Source organism: Rhineura floridana, chromosome 1 (genome assembly GCF_030035675.1).
Source record: "Rhineura floridana isolate rRhiFlo1 chromosome 1, rRhiFlo1.hap2, whole genome shotgun sequence".
NCBI lineage: Eukaryota > Metazoa > Chordata > Lepidosauria > Squamata > Rhineuridae > Rhineura > Rhineura floridana.
In genome coordinates this window covers 307,897,496-307,912,731 of record NC_084480.1, presented here as the reverse complement: position 1 = coordinate 307,912,731, position 15,236 = coordinate 307,897,496, and the positions used below count along the sequence as shown (strand labels likewise).

At 45.3% G+C, this 15,236-nt stretch overlaps 1 protein-coding gene and 1 non-coding gene across 2 annotated transcripts in view; one reads left to right on the top strand and one right to left on the bottom strand.

The window, feature by feature from the left end:
• Window positions 1-15,236, top strand: part of KCNQ3 (potassium voltage-gated channel subfamily Q member 3) — a 212,197-nt gene that overhangs the window by 30,869 nt on the left and 166,092 nt on the right. The window lies entirely within an intron of this gene.
• Window positions 11,378-11,446, bottom strand: TRNAV-UAC (transfer RNA valine (anticodon UAC)). Its single transcript has one exon. It is a non-coding gene; the product is annotated as a tRNA-Val (tRNA).

The following is a 15,236-nucleotide window of genomic DNA, read 5'->3' as shown; positions in this document are numbered from 1 at the left end:
CTGCTGATTAGAGAGGATTTTGGGGAGTAGGGTCCTATGTCTCCAACATCCTACAAGCCAATCAGCATGAAGGGAGAATGTGTTACCCACTCAGAAGAGTCTTTGAACATGTTTCTTTGTCCTTTCCTGCTAATGGGAGCCAATCAGAGTGAAAGGAGATGAGTCAGCCACTGAGAAGACTCTTCTCAGTAGCTAACTCTCTCACTTTTGATGCTTATTGGTTTCTAGGGATGTTGTGGGAGAAGGCATTAACAAGGATCCCATTCTCAACCCAGCAGCAAAAAAACAAAAAAAGTGGTGGTGGTGATGGTGGTTGTGACTCTCATGAAGGGACCCTGCGCTTCTGAATTGGGCACTACACTACTGCACATGGAGAGCTGCTCCACCAACCTCAGTCTGCCCTCAGTCAGCCCCCCACCTGACTGCTTTCTTACTTTTAACCAGTCAAGAGGGTGGCACTGACTGTCAGCTTCCCCTTCCATAGCCTCAGCATTGCTGCCCTTCTAGAACTCAGCTGGAAGGATAATATTAGCAGAACTATAACTAACTGACTCTGCCTGGGATTGGTTCTGCCTCTGCCTGGGTTTGGATCTGGCTCCATCCACTGTTGGACTCGTTGTCTTCCGCCCCACTAGCCCCAATGGGCACCAGCCACCACTGCTGGCATGTGCCCTCGGACTCTGATAATTCCGCTTGCCTCTCTGGATAGAAGATATAGAAAGTAGAAAGTAGTCTACTTTCCAAAGAAATGCAATATTTACATGAATTGCTCTGCCCACTTTGGTCTCTGGCCCCATTCGGTGCTGGCATGTGGCCCCCGGAAGGTTGCCCGGCAGGGAATGCATCCATGTATCGGAAGAAGGTTCCCCATGCACCCTGTTGAGTGAATTGGAAGGAGGACGGACTACAGCTTAGTGCAGGGTTGGGGAACCTGCAGCCCTCCAGATGCTGTTGGACTCCAACTCCCATCAGCCTCAGCCCGGAGAAAACAAAACTGCACCAGAACTGGTAGAATGCAAGTTTCCTTGCCGAAGCATTTTTGTGATCTGGGCCAAGGGGCACAATTACATCTAAAACTAAGAAAATGTGGAAATGGACTGCCTTCAAGTCGATCCCGACTTATGGCGACCCTATGAATAGGGTTTTCATGGTAAGCGGTACTCAGAGGTGGTTTATTACTGCCTTCCTCTGAGGCTGAGAGGTAGGGACTGGCCCAAGGTCACCCAGTGAGCTTCATGGCTGTGTGGGGATTCGAACCCTGGTCTTTTGGACCTATTCTTGTGAGGACCATGGCTTCATGGGATCTAAATGAGGGTTTGACCTGGATGGCTGTGCTGTAACCTTCATTTGGCTCCTTGCTTTATTTATTATTTGATTTATATCCCGCCCTTCCTCCCAGCAGGAGCCCAGTGTATTTGCTGATGTTTTTATTCTGTGTTTTGACTGATGTGCTTTTAAGGTTTGTTAAATTAAACATTCCACAGGATGCAATTTTTAATCTCAAGCTTTTAGGTTTGCATTTACAATAACATGCATTGTAAGACACTGCAACATCAATATTCCTTTTAAGATTCCTTGCCTGTATTATCCCTTGCCCTTAAGACACACCTCTATTCATTTTCTGTTTGGCTATTTAAATACTTGGCCTCTCCCCCTACCTAGCATCAGACATTTCTTGGCAATTCATTTTAGTAGTGTGGAGATGGGGAACCTGTGGCCCTCCAGATGGTGCTGGACTACAACTCCCGTCATCTCTGACCATTGGCTATGCTGGCTGGGGCTGATGGGAGTTTGAGTTCAACAAGATTGGGAGGGCACCAGATTAATGCAGGCTGGACTAAGCATTGTACCAAAAAACCAAAAAAGTCAAAGTAGCTTTAACTCTCCCTCTGTAACCAAATACTGACAATAGCAAATAGGAAAGTATACTCCCCAGATATGAGGATGGAATAACTGTATATCAGTGGTTCCCAAACTCCACCACCCACCCACAGACCACTTGAAAATTGCGGAGGGTCTTGGTTGACCATGGGCAGAGCAATCTAACTCAGGAAAAGCTGGCGCAAGTTGTGCTGGAGCATGAGAAGCTGGTGTAAAGTTCTGCCACATCCAGTTGCTATTCAGGAGTTTTCTTTGGGTTAGCTGAACGCTGGCTCAGCTGGGAGCTGCACGTAGGGACCAGAAAGTAAGAGCCTGCTCTCCCAAATACCCCTTCTCCATTGACTAGGCTTGACATTGTTGGATCCACAGTGATTAATGATGAGCATCTGATGTATTCATTTTAGACTTAATCATTTTTTAAAATCAGGGTTACAAGTTATGTATAAGGCGGCTCTTTGATATGCTTTGCTACGTAAGATGGTTGGACTAAACTCCCATGAACCACTGCAGCATGCCAACTTCAGCCATTCAAAATGCCCCCAAAGCGCTAGCACTGAACCTCAGCCCTCACTGGCATACATAACATCAGCTATTCAAGCTGGGCCACACTCTTGCTTCGATTGCTCTCTCTCCACCCCTGCCAGGCCTTTAGAGTGCCTGTAGTTTGGATGTTGCTGTGGCTAATGGGATAGGGTTGCAGATTGCCAGGTTAGCCGGGTTTTACCCAGATTCTAGTCATGTTACCTTGCCTGCTTAGCCCATTAGGTGGCCTCAATTTCCAGCCTTCATTTTTTAAAAAAACAAGTCTCTAGCCCTTATGGATCCAGAGATACAAGGCAAAATGTGGAGGCAGTTTTCTGCCCATTTTGTGAGAAATCAGCCTATTCCTGCCTTCCATTGTTCTTAGCCAATGAGGGACATCACTGTTGTCCTGGGAAAATCAGAATTTTAGTCTGCCTGCCTGCCGCATATGCAGTATCTAGGCAGTTTAGAAAACTGCACATGTTCACATGGTCAACACAGGCAGCTCCAGCCCCGATCTAGAGACTTTCTGGTTGAGTCAGCGAGAGAAGCAGCCTTCATCTCAATTGCCTCTGTGTCTCAGGGTATGTGTCTCAAGGGGTGAATGCAATGGGAGGGTCTGCCTGCCATCAGGGAGGATGGAATGAAGGGGTTTGAATCTACCAAACGTTCCCTCTCCTGAACAAATACAAGATATAAAAGCAAACCTCTCTGTAGAAAAGGCTGCGGTATTCGCATTTGCATTTTTCAGCCCTGCCCTCACCCTGTTAAATGGCGCTTACTCCCAAGTAAGGGAAGGAAGGGCAGGATATACATTTAATGAACAATAATAACAATAATAAGACGCATTGGAATGCAGCCTCACTCATACTGTTGCCCGGCAGAGCCTCTGTTCAGCAATTCAGAAAAGGGTAAAAAGTATTTTTTTTAATGTTAACTTTTTATTAAACTTTTCATACTGTACATAAAGGAAACCACTTTACTTAACCCCCCTCACCCCCCATAGGTTGACATTCAGAGTAATTCATATACATTTCAACTCTTCATCAAAACAGTCAGTTTTTATAAACGGCTTGTCAGAATGAGACTTCTGCCTATCAAGAAAAGAGAAAGGAGAACATGTGAAATGTTATCCTTAGAATGTGGATAGTCTGCTTTCAATAGTTCTACCTACCTGGATTTGTCCTATCGCCAACCTGTCTTGATGTCGAAGATAAAAATTATTTTTTGATACATATTCTTCTTCAAAATGACTGGCAGGCATCTCCCAACTTAAGATCATCCTGTTTCATTTCCTCCCCAGGGATGGATGGGTGTGCATGTGCATGTGCGTGTGTGTGTGTACACATATATATTCACGCATGTACATATACACACACTCAGTCATTCTATCCGCTTGATGATGCTCTTTGTCATTTTAGCACAGCTGTATCCAAGCTGCCATGTTCTCAGGTTTTGGTACTGTTTTGTTTAAGCTCCTCACGTGTGGTTTTCTTCCCTGCGGCTCTTTCAAGGTCTGCGCTACATTTCTCCCCACCTCTCTTCCCAATTACTCAGTGACACACGGCTGTTAGGAGGTGCCCTTGGCTGAGTCTGCAATGTTGTCATTCAGGTTCCCTGCTGGGAGGAAGGGCAGGATATAAACTGAATAATAAATAAAGAAATAAAATAAGTACAAAATGCTTTAACAGACAGCATCCCCCTTCTCTCATACTGTTATGTCGTCCCTTTCCAACCATCATTCCCTCGCTAATCCAATTATGTCAGGATGTCTTGCAATGTCCCATTGCCTCTGAAGTATATCTTTGGGGTGTCTCACCTTGCCGCTGGTAGCTTTTTCCCAGTGCTCTTCAGCAGGGCTGACCCAAGACATTTTGCTGTCTGAGGCAAAGGGCAAGATGGTGCCGTCTTCCCCATTCCATAAGCAGAAGCTATCCAGACTGGCGATTGAATCTTTCTTCAACACTGGTGATGAGGTAGCATCCCCCACTGTGCTTGAGGGGCCCAGTAGAGGCCATGTTGGTAACAGAGGGGAATTGCTGGGAGGGGCTGAGGAGGAATAACTGGGGGTTGCTGTCCCTCAGTATTTGTCACTTGGGGTTGTTGCCTCATTCTGTCTCACGGTAGAGCCGGCCCAGTTACTGCTAGAATCATGTCTGTTCCACATTTAAAAAGAGAGAGATTCAAAACCCAGCATAAATGAAGCCCAGTTTCTGCTTCAAGGGCAGCTGATTTATGCAACAAACGATGCACCTAATTGTATTTTCCTGCAAATTAATCCAATTGGCAGAGGCATGCTTATTTGGCATAATATGCCAGCCAATCCTGTGCGTGTTTACTCTCATTTAACTCTCATTAAGTGCAATGTCCCATGCTGCTGATAAGTGTGAATAGGGTGACTTTGTTAGTCATGGGCGAGGAGCAAGGTGCTACATGACACCCAAGTCCCTCTCCTTGAGCTTAATTGAAAGTAAGATAGCTGGCTTGTGTGTTGCTGTTGCCTAAATCCTTGGTGCAGCCACAGCTGGGCATGTGACTGCCTGCCACTCTGGGCATCCCATTTTAAAAAGGGCATCACTGAGCTGGCTAAAAGCGGAGTAACAAACACAACCCAAATTATCAGAGGGTGAATTTCCCACCTGCAGACTGGAGTGATGCAATCCAGATATAAGTGTATCATCTCACTAATAACTACTAGGTCAGGAGTGGGGAATCTCAGGCCTGGAGGCCAAATGTGGCCCTCCAAGTCTCACTATCTGGTCCTTGGAACTTTCCCCAGGCCAAATCCCTTACTGGCCCTGCTTTGTACCCTGGACGCTTTTCCCTGGCTGAAATGTGTCTTTAAACTTTGATAATCCCTCTTGTAGAATTTACATTTGTTGCTCCAGCCACTTTCACTTCAGGTTCTACCCATTAACTGGTATGTGGCCCTCAGAGGGTTTTCTACAAAGCAATGTGGCCCTGAGGCTGAAAAAGGCTACCTGCCTCTGAACTGGGAGACAGTCTAAAACTCTTCAAGATCCCCAGGAATGACATTTTCAGAGGGTCAAATGGCATCACACCAACCTTTCTCCTACTTAAGGCTCCCAAAATATTATCAGGAGGGTGGAAGAAATCTGTTAAATCCTATTCCAAGTCTAGAGCAAGAGAGCTTATTTCCCCCATGTCTTCTCTAAATTTGTGTGGTGGAGACAGGTGACAGGGTATTAGAGCTATGCCCTCATTTACCACCCACCCTTTGCTTTCACTGTTGTTCCCCAGCCTGCTCCCAATAATTGCAGCTTGAACTGTCATGCCAAACAGGCATGGCAACATATATTGAGCGATTGCCCAATTCTCCAACATGGCAGTTCGACTGCTGGCCTATACAAAGCTGGCCAGAAGATTGATGGGCAGTTAGACTGGGCCATCAGAAACCCTCTGTACAGTTATGCATACAAATGGGAATAAAAGTTAATTGAGAGGGACTCTATTCTAGGGCGCTTGCCTGACTCCTGTCCTCTCTAGAAGTGGATCCTTGATTATGTGGTTTCTGGGATGCTTCCATGAAACATGAACTTGAGAAAACACGTGGCTACTTTTAACCAAATCAAGGCATTGCATAGTCTTGGTCTCTCCCCATTTCCACAAGTAATAGGAAGCTAGATAATTGTCACGTGAGGGATACTTCGTGTGAGTCAGGAATGCTTATCATAGATACCAGAGGTGGCACATCAAAGTGGGCGAGTCGAAAGTCTAAAAGTGGGTGTGGCTTTTTTTTAAAAAAGGAGGGTTGCTTTTGGGATCGCAGTAGGGTACCAATGGGAACAATCGGTAAACATAATTAACAATACTGCTTACCATGAAATCCCCATTCATAGGGTCGCCATAAGTCGGGATCGACTTGAAGGCAGTCCTTTTCCATTTCCATTGACAATTTGGGGGGAGGAGCCTTGGAAAGGTCACACACAAAAAACGTTTGGCCTCACAGTATTATAGTGGGGAAACTATGGGAGCATTCAGTCGAAACTTTTGGGGAGTCTACTAAGAACCTTTGGGCATCATGACTTTACTACAGGAGACCTATGGGACCGTTAAAAAGTTGTAAATGTTTTTTTAAAAGATAACAATGGGGAGGGTCTTTAGGGGACTTTAGGAGTCTGGAGCTGAAACTGGTGCTGCATGGAGGGCATATTAATAGAAAAAACAGCTGAGAAAAGTCTTCTTCAGGGACTATTTTTCTAAGAAGGGCCTTAGCTGACCAGTGCAGCTCATGCTTTGCATACAAAAAACTCTCAGCATCTCCAGGTAGGGCTGAGAGAAGCACCCGCCTGAAACCCCGAAGAGCCATTGCCAGACAGTGCAGACAAGAGGTAGCCAACGTGGTGCCCTCCAAGTGTTTTGGCCAGCATGGCCAATCAGGGATGAAGGAAGCTACAGTCCACAACATCTGGAGGGGATCTCATTGGCTACCCCAGGTATAGACAATACTTTGCGAGAGGGATCAATGATCTCCATTGGTATATGGAAGCTTCCTATGCTCCTGTTTGATCAAATGGGCACTTGTATGTAGCCATTACTACTGGAATGCAAACCCTAGTCCTGTGATCCTTGGGGGGGGGTGGTTAGGTGCTTCTTCAGCATTCTAGTTTGAAAAGCCTGCTTTTCATTTATATAACCCTTTAAAAAAAAACTAAGGTAGTGGTCATTAGTACATCTTGTGGCAGTGGGTTCCATATATAAGAACATAAGAACATCAGAAGAGCCTGCTGGATCAGGCCAGTGGCCCATCTAGTCCAGCATCCTGTTCTCACAGTGGCCAACCAGGTGCCTGGGGGAAGCCCGCAAGCAGGACCCGAGTGCAAGAACACTCTCCCCTCCTGAGGCTTCCGGCAACTGCTTTTCAGAAGCATGCTGCCTCTGACTAGGGTGGCAGAGCACAGCCATCACGGCTAGTAGCCATTGATAGCCCTGTCCTCCATGAATTTGTCTAATCTTCTTTTAAAGCCGTCCAAGCTGGTGGCCATTACTGCATCTTGTGGGAGCAAATTCCATAGTTTAACTATGCGCTGAGTAAAGAAGTACTTCCTTTTGTCTGTCCTGAATCTTCCAACATTCAGCTTCTTTGAATGTCCACGAGTTCTAGTATTATGAGAGAGGGAGAAGAACTTTTCTCTATCCACTTTCTCAATGCCATGCATAATTTTATACACTTCTATCATGTCTCCTCTGACCCGCCTTTTCTCTAAACTAAAAAGCCCCAAATGCTGCAACCTTTCCTCGTAAGGGAGTCGCTCCATCCCCTTGATCATTCTGGTTGCCCTCTTCTGAACCTTTTCCAACTCTAGAATATCCTTTTTGAGATGAGGCGACCAGAACTGTACACAGTATTCCAAATGCGGCCGCACCATAGATTTATACAACGGCATTATGATATCGGCTGTTTTATTTTCAATACCTTTCCTAATTATCGCTAGCATGGAATTTGCCTTTTTCACAGCTGCCGCACACTGGGTCGACATTTTCATCGTGCTGTCCACTACAACCCCGAGGTCTCTCTCCTGGTCGGTCACCGCCAGTTCAGACCCCATGAGCGTGTATGTGAAATTAAGATTTTTTGCTCCAATATGCATAATTTTGTATGTATATTGTATATTACTTAAGGGACATGTTCAAAAGTGCTTCCTTTTGATCATCCTGCATCTCCTACTAGCCAGTTTCCTTGGGTATCTCCGAGTTCTAGTACTAGATTCTCCCCTCCTCCATCTTCCCATCTCCTTTTGACCCCCGTAATGAAAGCATGACACGGTACCAAAGGACCCACGACATCAATCCAGGTTCCTCAGCTGTCTCTTTATTTGAGGCATATTTTATACTACTTTTCAGGCAGTATAAACCTCACAAAGCGTTTTACAGAAAAACATTACATTATGGGGTTCATGCCCTCTTACTAAAGGCTTCCCCAAACATGACTACCTATGCTCATCTGGTACCCTACTCCACACCTCACAGAAAACTGCAACAGAAGATAGAGCGTTCTTTCAGTGCAGACTGCATGCAAACTGACTCACGATGTGGGACAGGCCATGTGCCATAGCTGAGCATTGGCATGTAGCCACAAATTTTACCAATCCCTCCATTTACAGTTACTCATACTGCCTCAATATTATAAGGACTGACCCTCTGAACTAGAAGGAAGCATCATGACTACTCCCTTATGCTGCTCTGCAGGCAGAGAACGTTGCTGCTCTTTGCTCCATCCCTCCTTCAAAGGACACCATCCATCTCGTGCGGCTGCAGGGTCTTAATTTAACTGTCAGCTCTGCCAGTCACCAAAATCAGGGCCCTGCGTGGCTCATGTTAAAAATCCGAGGTAATTTTTCACAGCGGCTGGCATCGTGTCACCCTTTGAGCTTGCCGCCTGTCTACAGTGGTGTGGACTTCTCTTCCAATTACCCGAGCAGTTCATTATATGTTTCAGTGTGGGGGCACTTTGTTCCTCGCCTCCCCGTTTTTTCTCTCTAGTGCAGAGCACTAAATTACAGCCACCTGCAGGTACTTGAGAGTGAGAGGAGGGACTCTTCCTGTGGGATGCTTGGGGAGACTCAAATGACACAGTGCATGATTAACAACAGTCCAGTTAAACATGGGTTTACAGAATGCTTTGTCAGCGGACACCTTTCCCTATGTGGCTCCGTTGGAAGAAAATAAAATAAACCAACAATGCTTTCTCTGCAGGCACCAACCCCAAAGTGCTGAGCCTGAAAGTCTGAAGAGAAGGACATTGATTGGGACACCCAAATGACTTCAGAAAAAGCAGCAAACAATGGGAGAATGCAAGGGAAAGTTTGCAGGTAGTATTCTGCTCCAGTTGTCTTGAACTGGTTCAGACATGAGACCTGCCTTTAACTCAGTGGCTCCCACACTCTTTCCCCCATGGACCATTTGAAAATTGCTGAAGGTCGGTGAACCACTTAATCTTATTTTTTTTTTGCCTGTTGCAATGCGCGGTGCTAGGTGCTGTATGATTTTTAATTATCTTTTATTGCTTCTTTTATTTCTTCTATATTGCAGTTTTTTGCTTTCCATAGAATTAATATTGTAATAAATAAAATGCCATATAAGGAATAAAAGTAGCAATTACAATCAATATTAATATTTAATGTGAGGGATGTGGCATGTCCCATCTCCAACCACAAGCCCACAGACACGCTACGGTGCGCCTGAATGAAAATTGCAGACTACTGGTAACCCAAACATGCATTAGATCTGCTTGTTTTGTTTTTTTAACCTGCCATAAATCCCAAATCGGCTGGCTATTTACATATCGCCAAAAAAGAGAAAATACATCACTAGCGAGAGAGGGGGGAGGGGGGAGGGAGGAGAGGCACAGATTTGCATAAAGTTTATAGATGCAAACTTCAAGCCTCCCCGTGCCTCACTCTTCATATGAGCCTGCCCGGGCGTTGAGATCCTCAGGAATGGCCCTTCTCTCAGTCCAAACACCTTCGCAAGCGCGATTGGTGGGGACGCGAGATAGGGCCTTCTCGGTGGCTGCCTCCAGGTTCTGGAACTCTCTTCCTAGGGAAGCATGAATGGCCCCTTCCTTGCTATCCTTCCGTCGGCAGGCAAAGACTTTTTTATTCCGACAGGCTTTTGGACTAGAAGATCTTTAAGATAGGGCCTCAGAAGATCTGTTGTATTGTTCTCTGGTCCTATTCTTAATGTTTTAAATTGTCTTAGTATCTTAAGTGTATGTTTCATGGTTTTAACGTCGCGAATAGTTTAATCCTATTTTAATTGTATATTTTTGTATGCTTTTTTACCTATGTGTAGTTTTTATTTGTAAGCCACCCTGAGTTCCAGCTTTGGAAAAAGTGTGGGGTAAAAATAAAGATTTATTATTATTATTATTATTATTATTATTATTATTATTATTATTATTATTATTAATTCATTCGTAGCCTTCTTTCTCTTTGAATTAGACTGGACAGGTCCTCAAATAGAGGACTCCTTCAGACACAAGGACCACCTGGCTACTCCAGTCCTGACTTGAGATGGAAAGTGCTGTCAGTTTTGGGGTTCTCTCATTTTCCCATTTTTTCCCAATCTTAAATTCAGCTCTCCACATTTCTGCAGTAATCTGCAGTTTTTTAAAGATGAAAATTCTCTGGCATTTTAGTGCAAATTTCTCCTAATAAACACATTTTTGCAGGCAGGTTTGGCTGTGTGTATGCATTTTTGCAAGCAGTTTCTCATCATGTAATGCATTTTTGTATGTTATTTTCACTCATGTATTCATTTTTATGCACACTTTCCCCTAACATATGCATTTTTATAAACGGTGTTTGGTTGGCAAACTGCGCTGCAAAATTATAATACGTATGAATTTCGAAGGATGGTTGTGTTTTGGTTCTCATATTGTTTCTGAAAGTGTGAATTTGATAGATTCGGCTTTAAATGAGAACTGGATTGAACGTCTCCCCCACCCCTTGTTCTGCCCACCATTTGAAGACTGATGTTCTACCCAAGTGCTGAATAAGAAGCTGTTTTCAGTGTTGTGTCAAATATGGGCTTTTTTAGACTGCATGAAGGAACAAAGCGGAATTAAGCATGCCGTCCCCACTTCCAGCCTCCACACATTCCGTGGAACGCATGCATAGATGCTACACCCACCCAACACTTTCCACCTGATTGGGAACTTGGCATTCCTGTTTCTGTGGAAAGAGCCCCATAGGTGCCCACTACTAGTCATATATTTAGGATCTGTGTGCAAGCTCATACATGGAACATGAGGATGTTGGGCATGGAGCCGCTCTGTATGATTCTTGTCATCATTCTCTGTGCAGTCAGGATAACACCTGAAGAGTTGCTTAGGAACATAGAAAGCTGGCTTATACTGAGTCAGACCATTGGTCCATCTAGCTCAGTATTGTCCACACTGACTGGCAGCAGCTCTCCATGGTTTCAGGCAGGAGTCTCTCCTAGCGCTACCTGGAGATGCCAGGGATTGAACCTGGAACCTTCTGCATGTAAAGCAAATGCTCTATCACTGAGCTACGGCCCGTCCCCAAATTCTTATGCGTAAAATGGTGGTGGGGAACCTTCTGGCCCATTAGGCTTCTGGATTTGGCCTGTGAGGCTGTTTTTGGTGAACCCCGTGCCTTTCCCATGTCTGTTAAATAGCATAGGGTGCAGGAAGGTTCAAACCACAGCCGCAAAGGAGGAATTAGTAACACATTTGAGTATTTTGTGACATTTTGATTGGTTCTAATAAAAGATTTTGGAGGCTTTTCTTATGACAAACATGGCTACCTTTGCTTTTCGAGCACTTTTATTTTAGCTTTCGCTGTGTCACATTGATTTACAGTCTCCGCCCCTGCAGTACTCCCAAATGCTGCCTTAAATTCTGTTGCGGATGGATGATTTCCTCTCTCACACCCTGTTTTCAAATGAAAATGTCCCCTCGGTTTAACTCCAGGAGACTAGTTAATCACAAGCTACATTTGCTGTCATCCAACCAGACATTTATCCGTGAAATGTTAAAAGCAAATGCGTCCGTCATTTCCTTGATATGTCACTCAGGTCTCCTGTCCTAATGGCAGAACTGGCTGTTAAGAAGTATGTTGGCCTACCACCAAAACCTGTACCCCAGCTCTCCCCTTTCCCTCAGTCAAGACTCTTCCATGTCTACTAGTGCAGTCATCTTTAACCTGGTGCCCTCCAGATGTTGCTTGACTACCGTGCCTATCTTCCGTGATCATTGGTCATGATGGCTGGGGCTGATGGGATATATCTGGAGGGCCACATGTTTTCTTTCCCTGCTCTAGATTAGCCCAGTTGTCCCTAGCCAAGCCCTGACATCAAATATAAGCCATCTCTCTCTCTCTCTGTTTGTGTATGAGGGGAAGTTGCAAGGGAGAATGTTAGGTGCAGGAAGAGTTTAGCACCCATCTTTCTGCCTGCCAATTCTGCCCCTGCCCAGGTGTCCCCTCTTGCCCTTGCATTTCTGTTACATTGGCAGTGCCAGGTCTGGGTACACACATTTGCCATGACAACATGTGATTTTACCCTACAGGGGGACATGATATATGCTTGATTAGCTAGTAACTTCAGTGGATTTATCTCAGGGGAGGGGAGGCTCAGGCCTCTCTCTCTGGCTCTTGGAACTCTCCCCAACCCACACCCCTCTCCCCAAGTCACCCACTGGCCCTGCTTCATGCCCCAAATGTTTTTGTCTGGGTAGAATGCATCCTTGAATTCTGATAATGCCTTTTGCTTGTCTGGATGGAGGATAGAGGGATGTGTGTGTGTGAGAGTGTAAAAACTGGTCTACTGTTGTTGTTGTTATGCGCCTCCAAGTCGACTACGACTTATGGCGACCCTATGAATCAGTGACCTCCAAGAGCATCTGTCATGAATCACCCTGTTCAGATCTTGTAAGTTCAGGTCTGTGGCTTCCTTGATGGAATCAGTGTATCTCTTGTTTGGCCTTCCTCCTTTTTTACTCCCTTCCGTTTTTCCCAGCATTATTGTCTTTTCTAGTGAATTCTGTCTTCTCATGATGTGTCCATAGTATGATAACCTCAGTTTCATCATTTTAGCTTCTAGTGATAGTTCTGGTTTAATTTGTACAAAGGTGCAATTTACATTCATTGCTCTCCCACTTTTTCATGTGGATCTCAAAAGGTTGCTCAGATGGGAATGTGGCCCTCGGGCTGTAAAACCTTGCTTATCTGCAAGCCCTACTGAAAGGATTTACATTTGCCAAGGGTGGATGAGTTTTGGAAGAAATTGGCACAGCAGATGCTGGAGAATTTGTGTGTGCAGAATGTGAATGCGACTTCTTAATTTTGACTTGCCATTAATTAGATCTGTAGCTCCAGAGAACATACTGGCTGAACAGAATTACTTCTGCCGTTGGTAAATAGCAGCCGTGCCTAGAGCTGAATTCAGCTGAGAAGATCATGTGCTTATAAATATTCTTGATTGCATCCTGTATTTAGCTGATCATGAGATAACTATTTATATAACACCCAGGAGAGTAAATTATGTGGCTTCCGTAGTTTTCCATTAAAAACAACAATAACCACCCTGGTCATAATTACTTTTCCTCTCTGTTTTAGCCTAATCCAAAGGCTTGCCCTTGAAACCAATTGCGAAATGACAGCAAATCTCAGTCCAAGCACATGGTGTTTCTTTAGTGGGCTACTCATTTGTTTACCATACAATATAGGGTGTGATCCAGTCACCCGTGTATGGGAAGTGTGCTTGGGCTTCCGGTGAAATGCAGCTGCCAACATACTGCAGAGTGTGCACATTTGCACACATGCCACTGGGCAGTGCCGTTGTGGGAAAGGCTCATAAGCACAGACAAACCTGCCTTATATGTCAGGGGTTCCCAAAGTGTGGCCTGTGGACCACCAGTGGTCCACGAGCTTCATTCAGGTGGTCCACAGCATGTCCACAACATTAAATATTCTCACTGATGGCAAACATTTTTTTATTGCTTCTTCTACTTCTGATGGATTTTATTGCATTGTAGTTTAAATTCTATGGAATGCAAATGGTAATACGTTAAAATACAACGTAAGAAATAAAATAGGCAATGAAAATGCAATTCAAGATCATACAGCATCTAGCACAGTGCATTACGAGCACAGAAAAACAAGTCAGTGGTTGGTTAAGACCCTCAGCAATTTTCAAGTGGTCTGTGTGGGAAGAGACGTTTGGGAACCACTGGTCTACACTGACTGGTCACAGCTCCACAGGGGACATTCCCAACCCTGCCTGGAGATGCCAAGGATTAAACTTGGTGCCATCTGCATGCCAAACATGTGTGCTCCACCACTGAGCTATAGCCCCTCACATTCTGGTCTGGGTGGCTCTCAGCACTGCACATACAGGTGCGCACAGAACACAGAGTGCTGGCAATTATACATAGTGGGAGGCCCCTGCATACCTCCCATGCACTTCTCTAGCCTGGAGTCCAGATATCTGGTTGCTGGGGATGAGTGCCTTGGCCCTCTGGCAAGGAGGATAGCCCTGCAGCCTGCAGATCACTTCCCTGGCCCTCTCGTTTGCACAGCAGCCTGGACAAGAGAAGAACCAGCCCATTGATTCTCTCCTTTTGTCCCATTGATTCTCTCCTTTTTTCATAGCCCAGCCAAAATGCTCTGCTTCTTCTGGACACCCTCAATACATGCCATAGGACTCACAGCAGGGCAGGAGGCTTGGTGGCAAATATAGATATAGGTTGGCTAGTAAGCCAAGCCAGTAGTTGCAGAACTTTGCATCCAGCCACCCTGTTTGGCTCCAGCTGTCACATTACGTAGCAGGAAGTGGAGGCTAGTGGGGCAGTGACTCTGCTCTGAGTTTTAGTCCAAATCTTCAAGGAGCTGTCCAACATGGTCGACACTTTGTATAATTTTGTATAACATGTATAACTTCATTGAGAAGGTGTTTTGGAGATAGGTAATCTAGGCCATTAGGTAAAAATCAGTAGCAACCCCTGTGATGGCACAGAGTCATGGAGCCACCTTCCTGGCACCAGTGTTGCTACAGCTTACCTGGATGGGACTGAGTTGAGGCAGGGTGAGGCCAGCGCTGTGTGGGGACAACGACATAGCTAATTCAGCACTCCTGCTGATGTGCCCATACAGTCTCCATCCAGGAAAGCTGCAGCAGTACCAGTTTGGGGGCAGTGATCTGCCCCACTGCATGTGCAACTGCTGGTGGAACTATACCCGAACAGTAGTAGGTGGTGCACAGCAAGAAGCCAGGATAAGATCACTGGTGTTCAGGACCATGGATAGCTCACTGTGGGGCTGGTGATAAGTGAGGCTAACGACGCA